Source organism: Patagioenas fasciata, chromosome 39 (assembly GCF_037038585.1).
Source record: "Patagioenas fasciata isolate bPatFas1 chromosome 39, bPatFas1.hap1, whole genome shotgun sequence".
Taxonomy (NCBI): domain Eukaryota; kingdom Metazoa; phylum Chordata; class Aves; order Columbiformes; family Columbidae; genus Patagioenas; species Patagioenas fasciata.
The window spans coordinates 142,479-153,556 of NC_092558.1; the positions used below are offsets into that span (position 1 = coordinate 142,479).

At 60.5% G+C, this 11,078-nt stretch overlaps 1 long non-coding RNA gene across 1 annotated transcript; it reads right to left on the reverse strand.

The window, feature by feature from the left end:
- Positions 1-2,721: 2,721 nt before the first annotated feature.
- On the reverse strand, positions 2,722-8,873 carry LOC139826265 (uncharacterized). The gene is made up of 2 exons (XR_011736226.1): positions 8,673-8,873; positions 2,722-4,243 (listed from the first exon to the last, which is right to left on the reverse strand). It is a non-coding gene; the product is annotated as an uncharacterized lncRNA (long non-coding RNA).
- Between the last annotated feature and the right edge of the window lie 2,205 nt (positions 8,874-11,078).

Below are 11,078 nucleotides of genomic sequence, written 5' to 3' on the forward strand. Positions count from 1 at the left end.
AGGGAAGGGAGGGAAACAGCTCAGCCGTGGCAGGACAGACTGATGCTGCCTGCTATTGCATTTCATTCGGCCTCCAGAATAAACGGCAGAAGAAGAAAGAGGAGAAGCTTCCACAGTATATCCAGAAATTCCTGGAAGGAGAGGAAAAGGAGAAAAAAGAGGCGGCGGTAGGGGAAAAAAGTAAACGGCCGTCAGCCGGAGCAATGACAGCAAAGGCCGAGGCAGAAAAGGAGACACCCGGTGTGGAAGGAGAGGCAGAAAACCCAGAGGAGATGCAGAGGAGCCAGGTACTTGGGATTCCTGCAGAAGAAGAGCACTTTCTCCCGCGGGGCGGCTGAGACCGCAAAGCACCTCTGGCACCCAAGCCGTCACAGCAGCGTTGCTGCAGCAGAGCCGGGCGGGTGATGCTGCCCTTCCTGAGCAAGAAGGGGACACAGAGTTGCAGTGAAACCCTGGTGACACTCAGAGGTCACCCCAGGGCCTGCTGAGCTCCTTCTCCCGGTTCTCCCCGTCCCCTGTGGTCCATTCAGAAGTGTTCTGGGGTCTGCGTGCTGGGATGCAGCACCCTCCGGGTGTGGGGCTGTTGTGTGAGAGTCTCCTCCTGCGCAGGAATCCAGCTCCCCCGAGTGCTCCTCAGACAGCTCCCCGAGCAGCGTGGAGTCAGACGAGTCCAGCTGGGACCTGCTGGAGATCAGGACCATTATGGAGGACTGGGAAGAGGCCGGAGAAGAGCCCCCCACAGTCCCTGAGGACAACAGCGTCCCCCCGAAGCGGTACGAGTGTGCCCGCTCCAGCCGAGCCCTGGGGCCGTGGGGGTGAGCCAGAGGTGGTGGGTACAGGGAGCCAACCCCCGAGCCACGGGGCTGCACAGGGCGCCCGGGGATTTCTGCAGCCACGGGAACGGGCTGGGTTAGACCCCACGGCAGGGGCCAGAGCAGGTGCTTGAAACCCCTCCTGCCTCCAGGGGGCTGTGGGGCAGAACGGGGCCGCATAGCTGTGGGGCTGAGTGTGGGAAGAGGCAGGACGGTCCCAGCTGCAGAGTCAGGGAGACTTTGTCCTTGCTGTTGCAGGAGCCTTTCCCCACGGACAGACCGGGCCCTGCGGGAGGTGGTGACCTGCATCCTGGGGCAGGTGGCCCGCAAGAGGAGAGGGGAGAGGGATGAGCAGCTGGATCTGCAGGACAAGCTCCAGTGGTAAATCTCTCCGGACACGGGCAGCGCTTCCTCTCCCGCAGTCCCTTCCTCCTGCTCCCCGCAGCCCCGCGGGAGAGAGCCGCTTCTCCTGGCACCGGCCTCTCGGCAGAGCCACTCCTGCGGCCGCGGCTGGCGCCCAGCTGGGAGCCCGGCTGGAGCGCGCTCCTGTGCTCACACCACCTCCTCCCGCTGTGTGTCTGCAGTGAGCTGGCCGTGCTGCGCTGGGAACGGTCGGGGAAAGAGGCAGGCAGCAGCCAACACCTGCGGGAAGCTGCACCCCAGGCTGCACCCCCTGCCAAGGCGGGGGAGAGGAGGGCAGGACCGGTACGTCCCCAAGGCTTGATGTGGTGGCGTTTGTAATGGCGACGGCGCAACGGTGCGGCCAGGCTGGTCTGGGACAGCAAGCAGCCGGGTTGCTTTCAGCCCCGCGCTCCCTTGGCTCAGGGGTCGTTGCAGAAAGGCTCTGCAGTCGGGACCGTGAGCAAAGCAGGGCTGATGGAGAGGCTGAAAAGAAGGGGCAGGAGGGAGGGGGGGCGCTGAAATCCCCCCAGCCCCTGCCAGGGACACCAACACTGCCTGCTGCTGCATTGCCGTGGTCCTGCAGGCGCAGCCCCGCGCGTGCACGGAGGAGGAAACACGCAAGCTCTGGGAGTCCTTGTGCAGCAAGATAGAGCAGAAGCGCAGCAGTGGCACCGCCAAAGGCCTGGAAAAAAGAGCCAGAGCAATGGGAGGCCCAGGTACCGCAGGCCGTGAAAAACAATTGGGGAAAGAGCATTCCCAGTTGAGTGTTTGCCTTTTGGAGTGCTCGCCTCTGCAAAAGGGGCTGTGGGCCAGCTTCAGGCCAGAGCTGGGCAAAGAGGGTGTTTTCCTGACAGCCCTGGGGGCACGGAGAGCAGCAGGGTGGGACTGCACCCCAGGGACCTGGACCTGCTCTCTCCAGACAGCAGCAGATCCCACCACAGGTGTCCTGACCAGACTTGTTGCTCTGCACCTCTGTGCATACAAGACTGCAGAGCTTTGTACTCAACTCCGCAGCTCTGGAGAGCGGATCTGCTCCACGTCGGCCAGTGCCAGGAGACCGTCTCAGGCGCTGAGGCTCGCGAGAGAGACGTCCAGCAAGAGCCTTCTCCGGCGTGACGAGCGCCAGTGCCGGCCAGGCTGCTGGCACCAGCTCTTGCCCCCATCAGTAAAGCCCCCCCTGCAAACCGCTGGGTCTCACGCTGTGGGTGTTTCCTTGGTGGCTGTGAGGCTGCGCTGGGCAGTGGGTGAGCGCTGGGGGGGCAGGGAAAGGCCTGCAGGGAGAGGGCTGGAGCTCCGGCCCTGCTCCAAGGGCAGCCCTCCCCAAGGCTCTGCTGGACCCGCTCGGCTGCGGCCCCGCTCTTGGTGCCCCTGCAGCCCGTGGCCCTGGCACTGAGCCTGCTGCAGCTGCACATCCCGGACAGGAGCGGGAGGAGGAGGAGGAGGAGGATGTGAAAAATGCAGTTGTGATTTGTGCTGATGTCAGCAATCAGGACACAGAACCACGGGCACAGTTCCATGCGGTGCTTTATTCCAGCGCTGGGAAACCAGGGGTTTGCACCCAAAGCTTCCAACAGCTGATTCAGACCATACCTTATTATACAAGTCGGTCACATACATATTCATTACACCCCTGACAACCATTAGAATATTCCACACCTATAATAACACAAACTTTCTATCTAGAAGATGCTACAATTATCAGTTATTTTCTACGGTACCAACTTTAAAAGAATATATCGTAAATCTATGTCCACCTTAAGAATAAGGCTCGGTTACAGTTACCTGCCTTGTAAGAATATACCATAAATCTATGTCAGCTTTAAGAACAGAGTTTGGTTACTGATCACAAGAGTTCTATGGCTACAGGGCTGGTTGCCATCCTAATATTAACCCAACTGTAAGAGATCCAGCGATATTCAGGGAAGACCCATCCTATCCTGTTCCATGGAACAAAACCTCTTGTCAGGTTGATTCCTCTCAGCCGCAGGCCCTGCCGGCCGCCCTCACGCATCCCGGGGGCGCCGGGGGCTCCCGCCCCGCGTTGCCCCGCACGCAGCGCTCCCGCAAGGCCCCGCACACCGAGGGAGCGGGGGGAGGAGGCGGCTGCGGGGGGATTCGAACTCGGCACCCGGAGCACAGGGGGGGCGGGGGGGGAGGAGAGGGACGGAGCCCGCTCGGCTCCGGGGAGGCCGCGCGGTGCAGGGGCGGAGGGGGCGGGGCCAAGGAGAGGGGGGCGGGGTGATGGGGAGGGGGCGTGGCCACGCAGTGGGATCGCCCGGACGCCTGGGTCCTCTCTCCCGAACTCCTGGGTCCCTTGGGGCACTCCTGGGTCCCCCCCCAACTACTGGGTCCTTAGGGGTACCCCTGGGTCCCCTTTCCTGAACTCCTGGGTCCCCTCTCCAGGACTCCTGGGTCCCTTTCCCAAATTCCTGGGTCCCTCCCCAATTACTGGGTCCTTAGGGGTACTCCTGGGTCCCTCCTGAACTAAATCCCCACCTGAACTCCTGGGTCCTCTCTCCCGAACTCCTGGGTCCCTTTCCCGAACTCCTGGGTCCCCTTTCCTGAACGCCTGGGTCCCTTTCCCGAACTCCTGGGTCCCTTTCCCGAACTCCTGGGTCCCTCCTGACCTGAATCCCCGCCTGAACTCCTGGGTCCCTTTCCCGGACGCCTGGGTCCTCTCTCCAGGACTCCTGGGTCCTCTCTCCCAAACTCCTGGGTCCGCATTCCTGAAAACCTGGGTCCCTCCTGAACTGAATCCCCGCCACTGGAGTGCAGCCATCAGACTCACAGAACAGTTTGGGTTGGAAGGGACCTTCACAGTTCATGCAGTCCAACCTCTGCCATGAGCAGGGACATCTTCACCCAGATCAGGTTGCAGCTGGTAGAAATGATGACCTTTCAGAGCGTGCTGGTGGTACTTTGTCCCTTGTGCCCTGCCCTGATGTGCAGAGGAGACAGAAGGGACACTGGGAAGCTTTGGGGAAGACCCCCCGTATGCTGAGGTGTTGCGTCTCCTTCCTCTTCAGCCTCTAAAAGGTATTTGGTAAAGAGCAGAGCTGGAACCGGGGGTTCCCATCATTTGGGATAAACCCTAAAAACTCATTAATCATTTTGGTTGGAAAAGACCCTCAAGATCATGGAACCCCACCATAACCCACCCCTGGCACTGACCCATATCCCTGAGACCCTTGTCTAAGGCTTGACAGGAGCTCCAGCGCAGTTGTCTGCAGCCGGTGCCGGCGAGAAACCTAAAATAGGACATGGGAGAATTTGCATGGGAGCGTTCACCACGCGGAAATATCTCTGCCTTGGGAGGGCTGAGATTGAGTGGGTTGGAGGTTCTTTTTGTTTTCAAGGATGTGATCAAAATCACATGAAATGACACACAACGAAGGGTAGGCACAGGCTGGGACTGACACCGGAGCCTCAGCACCGCGTTTTATCCTTCATGGAGAAAGGGAACCAGGCTAAATCAGCCAGTTGGAGGCCAAAACAAGCGGCTCCTTTGGCTGTTCTGGGACGGGAGATGCAGGCAGGGCCACCAGTGTGGGGTCTGTCCTGGAGCTGCAAGGGTGGGATGCGGGACGAGGCAGCCAGAGCTGCATCCACACAAGGAGGCACAAACATCTGCCATTTCCATGTTGGTTTTAGGAGGGTTAATATATGTGATGGTGATTTTTGACCCACACATCGCCTGGGTTGGCATCACCAGCCACAGGTTGGGTTTTAGGATCGTTCTAAAATGCTGGAGGGAGCAGGGTGGGACTGAGGCAGCACTGGTGACAGAGGGACAGAGCCCCTGGGGTCCATGTCTGTCTTGTGCCAGACAACCCAGAGTTGGACTCGGTTCTCTGGGGAGCCCCAGGAGAGCAGAGCAGAGGGGGAGCATCCCCTCCCTCCACCTGCTGGTGATGTGGCCCAGGAGACACTTGGCTTTCTGGGTGCGAGTGCACATTGCCATCTTATGTCCCTTTTGTCACCCACCAGCCCTTCTCCACAGGGTTGCTATCCATCCATCCATCCATCCATCCATCCATCCATCCATCCATCCATCCTCCCCCAGTCTGTGCTGGTACTGGGTATTGCCCTGACCCAGGTACAGGACCTTGCACTTGGCCTGGTTGAATTTCATGAGGTTCACATGGACCCCCCAGCCTGTCCAGGTCCCTCTGGATGCCACCCCTTCCCTCCAGCGCATCGACGACACCACTCAGCTTGGTGGAAAAGCAGAACTGAAGTGTCTTGGGTGATGCAGAGGCCAGGGAAATGTGCCTGGCTTTAGCTCTCTGCCAAGAACACCTGGGGAAACCCTTTGAAATGCTTCAGCCACTTTAGCAGGGAAAAATAACACCCCCACACAGCTGCCAGGCTTTCACTGCTCACGCAGGGACAAAGGACAGCGCGGGGACAGCACAGCGCTCACTCTGGAGCTCGCCGGCTCTGACACCCGTGCCTGTTTGGGAGAAATCTCAATGGGAAAGACTTTGTGCTCTGGGATTCAGGTCATCTGAAGAACACCAGCAAGGAGAACGACTGCCAAAACCTGCACAACGATGTGAGCAGCTCCAGCTCCCCTGGGGAAGGAGGCGGCTGGTGCTTGTCCCAGCCCAGCCACGCCATGGGCGACCCAGAGCGGATGACAGCAAAGCCTCTTTCCAGGCTCTATTCGCTGTGAGACCGTGGGGCAGGGTCCCATCCAGGGGGAACACGGGGAGCACATCCTGCCCGAGGTCGCAGGCCGCTCTGCTGCACGGGGAGCAGAGGAAGGGACAGAGGGGTCTGGGTGGCCCCAGAGGAGCTTGGAGCAGAGCAGGGGGCACAGAAACCCAGGGAGGGTCTTGGAGACGGGTCCAGAGAGGATCCAAGTGTATATGGGGAGGGGGAAAGGGATGGGACGGTGCAGGGGGTGCCACACAGGGTGGGAGTGAGCATGCAGGGACCAGAGCCAAGCTGAAGGTGCTCGGTGGGGATAGAGGTGATTGAGCAGGGGACAGGAGCAAAGTCCTGCGGAGGGCAACGGAGCTGGAGGGGATTTGGAGGGGTAAAGAGGAATCGGGGAGACCCAGGAAAGAATCTGGGGCATGGGGGGTGTGAGGGGGAAGCACAGGAGCTGTGATATTTGGGATCAGAGGAACTGGAGAGAGGATGCAGAGGGGAAGAGGGATGGGGAGAACCTAGAGTGCACAGAGAGGGGGGCAGAATGGGTGCCCCCAGGGTGGGGGGAAGGCTGGTTTGCCAGTCATTGCCCCCCAAATGAGCTGGGGCTGCAGGTGGTCCCAGCACCCCCACCCTGGGCAGCAAAGGGGGACCATGGCAACAGCAGCAGGTCCCACTGCACATCCAGCATCCATCAGGGGGAAATAAAACACCTAAGTGGGGGCAGATAAAGCAGGAAACCCCCAAAGTGGGCACAGGGAACAGAGCTGAGCACAACACATCCCAGCACTGGGGCTGCTGGGCTTAAATTGGTGTCCAGGAGCATGGGCGTGCAGGTGAGGATGCTCAGGGTGATAAAGGCATCAGAGTGGGGATGCCTGTGGGAGGGGGTGGTGGGGGCTCTGAGGTGCTTGGGTATGTGTGTGTGTCCCCAGCCCTGCAGGGGACAGGGGGACAAGCACAGCCCTGTGACACACACGTAGTGGCTGCTGCTGGGTGTCATGGTGTGGGGACCCAGGATCACCCCAAAACGCTGCCCTGGGCTGGGGCCAGGTGGGTGCTCCCCCAAACTGCCAGCACCCACTCCTGGGCACCCCCCACTGGCTGCAACCCCCTGGGCAGGCACAGCGGTGCTGGGCTGTACTGGGACCTGCTGGTTCACAGCAGGATTTGGGGGGGGCCCAGGAAGAGCAGTCGGGCACCCCACCCTGTGCTGAGCTGGATCCATCCACCAGCACCACGTGGAGGACATTGGGGTGCAGGGGGGTAGGGAGGGGGTATGCAGGGTGAAGGGGCAGTATAGTGGGGTACAGGACAGGACAGTGGGTGTGGCAGGGTGCAAACCCCCCTCTCTCCCCCTCCCTCCTTCATCATGGAAGGAGTAGACACATCTCCCTCTCTCTCTGCTACAGCTTCTTTTGTTTGGCCCCAGAGCCCCTGGCCAGGGTCGTTAGGAGAAGGGAGCGCCGAGGTGCCAGGGAGCCGCTGGGCGCCCGCGGCCAGTGTGGGGGATGTTTGGAGGCTTCAGGGGCACCCACAGCCAGAGTGGGGGTGCAGAGAAGCTTCTGGAATGCCCACAGTCAGATGTGATCAGCCAATAAAAAATGGGACTCTCGTCAAGACTCCGCCCATTTGTCGCGGGTCTCTCGCAGCACGAGCGAGATGCTGCCGCCGAGAGCCCCCCCGGGATGGAGACTCCGCTGCCTTGCCGCAGCGGGTGTGAGTGAAACTGCCCATCGCAGGATTGCGAGTGTATTATAAATTTACCCTCGCAGAATCGCGAGTGTGCACTTTCCGTACTCACTACAGCACGTGTATCTCTTCAAAATAACCCCACACCGTGTTCAGGCAAGTGCGGACTCCTCCCGGACTCAGGGACGGCTCCGGCACTGTTTTGGTGAAGCCACGTGCATGCACTCTGTGCACCGCCTGTCGTATTGGTTGCTGCCCCTTCATCATTTTCCTCAACTGGTATCCGAACCTGTATTCGAGTCACTTTTGGATGCTAAAACCCTGTTTCTCACCGGTTTAACAAAAGTTGTTTTGGACCCTGTTGTCCCTTAAACGAACCTGGGGTGCCTCCGGGACACCCCCCTTTCCATATTGATCCCCAGGAATGAGTCCCCCCTCAGTCTCCTCTTCTCCAGCTCCAGAGCCCCAGCTCCCTCAGCCTTTCCTCACACGGCAGATGCTCCACTCCCTCCAGCATCTTGGTGGCTGCGCTGGACTCTCTGCAGCAGTTCCCTGTCCTTCTGGAACTGAGGGGCCACAACTGGACACAACATTCCAGGGGTGGTCTCCCCAGGGCAGAGCAGGGGGGCAGGAGAACCTCTCTGACCCACTGACCACCCCCTTCTAACCCACCCCAGGTACCATTGGCCTTCCTGGCCACAAGGGCCCAGTGCTGGCTCATGCTCACCCTGCTGTCCCCAGGACCCCCAGGTCCCTTTCCCCTTCGCTGCTCTCCAACAGGTCCTTCCCCAGCTTAGACTGGAACCTGGGCTTGTTCCTGCCCAGGTGCAAGCGTCTACCAGTGCTGCCCAGCGCTGATGAAATAAAGAATGCCGCCGAACAGCGGCATTGCCTCTGCTGTTCACTCCACCTCTTCGCTGCCAGAGAGTTCCCGCTTTCTCCAGAGCCCAAGAGACGAGGCCGAGAGAGCCCGGGAAGAGCCGGAGCCACCCCCGCCTCCCCGAGCCGGCCACGCCAGGAATTCAGCCGCCCGAGCGCTCTCCCCGCCACGCCCCAAGCGGCTCCCGCTGCCCGCGCAGGGCAACCGGGGCTCCCCGGCCCGGGACTCACCGGCCGTGCCGAACGCCCGCCCGCTCCGGACGCCGCTCAGCGCCGCGCTCGGCAGGGGCACCGCCATGCTGCGCGCCGCCCGCACTGGAAGGGCCCCGTTCCCATAGCGACGGGGGCCGCGCCGCGCGGAGTCCGGCCTGGAAGGCCCCGCAGCCGTAGCAACGGGTCTGTCTACCGCAGCGCCGGGCTGGGAATGCCCCCCTGCCCTAGCAACGGGGCTGATTAGCGCGGAGCCTGCCTAGAAACGTCCCCGCAGCCCCGCGGGACGGGCTCTGCCCTCCCCGGGAACCCCTCCCCATCGCTGGCCTTGCTGCTCCGACCGGGCAGAGCCCGCGGAAGGACCGGAGAGGCCCCGCTGTCACCCCGGGGTACCCGGACGGGAGGTGAAGCCCAGCACAAGAACCAGGGGTTTTTCAGAAATCGGCCCGAAAAGGAAAAGCTGCAGTTGCCTGTGGGCTGTGGAACATCCTGGGGGTGCTGGGGAACCGCAGTGCAGAGTCACAGAGCCACAGAATCCCAGCCTGGTGGGGCTGAAGGGGCCTCTGCAGACCCCCAGTCCAACCCCTGCTCACGCGGGGTCACAGAGCAGATCACACAGGGAAATGTGCGGGGAGGAAAACACAGCCTGGACCCTTCACTTGGCATCGTTGTGTTCTGGAACATGGCCTTTAAAAACCAGAAGAACATCCCAGAGCAACCTCCAGCCCTAAGGACCTGGGGCAACTGATTTCTGCCCTCAAATTCTGGCTTCGTCCTTCCAGGTCAAACTGGCAGTTTCTCCAACCACCGCGTGTGGTTTTTGGCTCCAGAGAAGGACGAGGATTTCCTTCCCAGCTCCATCAGCAAAGCAGTGCCACACGCGGATTCGTGTGCACAAACTGCCACAGGAACGTTCTTGTCCCCAGGTTCCCTGTATCAGAGTCTCAGGCGTTTGCATTTTAAAGAGATACTTGAATTATAAGACAAAATACAACTTAAAAGGTACAGCAAAGAAAAGTCCAGACTGGGGGCCTCTCAGGGAGAGGGAACACAAGGCGAAAGAGACTTGGGCTTTTAAACCCAAAGCGGCCAGAGGAGGAGCAGGTCCCGCAGCAGCAGCAGGAGCAGCTGGAGCAGCAGCAGCAGCGTCTGCATCAGGGAGGTGTCTCCTCACCCTCCCCACTGGGCCTGGGGCCACAGTGCCCAAGCCCTGAAGCTTTTCTGACAGCTTCTCTCTCTCCCTTTCTCCCAGAGACCGCGCAGCAGCGGCTGAGCACGGCTCACCAGAGGAGACGGCGTGAACAGCCCCGCCAGGAGCTGCCCAACCACCCTGTGACACCGCTGACCGCAGCCCAGGACCTCGGTGCCCCGACCGAGGGTCTCTCCAGCACCCTGGGTGAGGCTTCCACGAGCTGCGGGTGGGAAGGGACTCGCCAGGGGAAACTGCGCTTGTACCAGTGTCTCCAGAGGCTTGGGATGCTCCTGGGGGCTGGTTTAGTGTTCCTGTATGTAAACCTCAGGTGTGAATTGGCCTCCGCGTCCTCTGCAGGGGCTCAGCGGAGCTCTCTGAGCCAGGGCAGTGCCTTGCTCGTCTCCCTGAGATCCCCAGGCAGAGCCCTCAGCCCTGCTGCGTGTGCAGAGGAGCTGCTCCTGGGCAGAGCTGTCTCTCTGCAGCGCTGCCGCTTGCCAGGAGCTCCCTCTGTCCCAGGAGCCCAGCCCAGCTCAGCAGCACAGGAGCAGCCCAAGGCGCTTTAATGACCCCTCTGGTGGCTTTGGTGCTGAGTCCATGGACCTCAAACCCTGAGGGGAAGCTGATGAAACCTCTCAGTAAGTCAGATGCAAACTTCAAAGATTCTTGCAAAGTTAATGAGTCCCACTGAGGGACACTACTGAGGAACTGACCCCAGGGTCTGATTGGAGAAGAAAACTGGATGCAGTGACAACAGGTCAGGAAAAGCAAGGTGAAGTTCTCTTAGATGCTGAGTAAACCTGAATGTGTTTCATTAACCAAAGGGACAAGCCCTGACCCCCAGCCCTGGGAAGGCAGATCCTGTCCCTCCCACATTGCTCAGGGCTCTTCCTGGACAGTGTGATGTGGGGCTGTGCAAGGCCAAGGGCAGGACTATGGTCCCACACCTCCCAGGGTCCTGGCTGGGGACAAGGAGGCCATGAGGCCCCTGTGCTGGAAGGACAAGGTGTCTCCTCACAGGCATCAGAGGTGCAGACAACAGCCATAGCCAAGGGGAGAAGGAGCTCATGTCTGTTGGGGCTTTCAGCCTCTTTACATCCCTTGATCATCTCCACCACAGCCTGTCCTGTGCTGTGGCATCCCCTGCACCTCTTTCCCTGCAGGCTGCAGACATCCCCCCTGCTGCCCCACCTTGCTCTTGTCTGAGCATCTTCCTCCCTTTGCTGAGATCTCTGCAT